This window comes from Macrobrachium nipponense, chromosome 47, assembly GCF_015104395.2.
Source record: "Macrobrachium nipponense isolate FS-2020 chromosome 47, ASM1510439v2, whole genome shotgun sequence".
Taxonomy (NCBI): Eukaryota; Metazoa; Arthropoda; class Malacostraca; order Decapoda; family Palaemonidae; genus Macrobrachium; species Macrobrachium nipponense.
Genome location: NC_087222.1, coordinates 23,709,349 through 23,710,652, shown reverse-complemented (window position 1 = coordinate 23,710,652; position 1,304 = coordinate 23,709,349).

Below are 1,304 nucleotides of genomic sequence, written 5' to 3'. Positions count from 1 at the left end.
GGATTATGCATACGCTGAAATCATCCGTTTGCAAACCTGTCTTTCACATACGGCAAAAATACGCTCACGAAATCTGTAGTCGTACAATGAAATTTTAAGTGGGGGGGGGGGGGGATACTGAATTCTAGGGAGTTAATACCGACAGCATGCTTCTGAACGAAAAATTCAAAAAAACTCATTTGGTTGTTAAAAAAAAAAAAATGAAATTGGTTGTGTAATAAACACATGAATATAAATAAATAAATAAATAAATAAATAAATAAAAAGAAACTAATTCAGGCTGTATTAATTATCATACCATAATTGCTACATTAATGTTCCATGAAAGATACTTTATTGACGATGCTTCTTCTGTTCGTGGAAAATAGATAACAGACGCTAAATATATACATATATAGAAATAGAGAGAGAGAGAGAGAGAGAGAGAGAGAGAGAGAGAGAGGAGAGAGAGAGAAAGGAATTTGACCCACTGACGAGGTCGTCTGTCCGATGGATGAAAGCTTTGATTCATTATTCAGTTCCGTTATCGAGAGATTTCTTCATTTCATCATTATCATTCTATTTCTTGTTCATTTTCATTTATAGAAGAGGTAGGTAAAAAGAAAAATATATAACACATAGATAGATACATAGAGAAATAAACAGATGGACAGAAAGACCGAGGGGGAGAGTGAACACCTGGAGGGAATCAATCAATGCGGGTCCATCGATGAAAGAATTCCCGTCGCAGACCCAGACAAACTTGGTCACTAAAGCTACTCTTACAACCGGTCGTACGTGCTTCTACGAGTGGTTTGCATGCAAAATTTGGCCAAGTAGTAAGATACACGCACGTGGAACGTACTTTTTTTGGTGGACGCAAACACGACGCAAAGCACGCAGCCCGAAAACTGGCTGGCTAGTTTTTCGCTACGACGTGTCTGCGACATTTAGAACGCCTGGAGCACGCTCGTAGCACGCAAGACAAAAGTACTCAGTAAGTGTGCTAGGCGTGCGTGCAACGCAGGAAAAGCATAAAGAAATTCCGGGGTATTTCACCATGAAGACGTACTTACCATGCAAGAGCCTCGTACGTTCAACTTGCTTTCAATGTACGATTAAACAAAAAGGGGAGTGAGCGCACTTCCTCCGTGCATTTATCTGACTTCCAAAGTGCGTGGGGAGTACTATCACCGTACTTGTGAAGTGCGTCACATTAAGACGACACACGTGACCAGCACGATAAAAGTGTGTACCAGCACGATAAAAGTGGGTCAAAAGTATGTGCTAAAAGGTGACTCGCCTATATCAAAGCTGATTCTAAC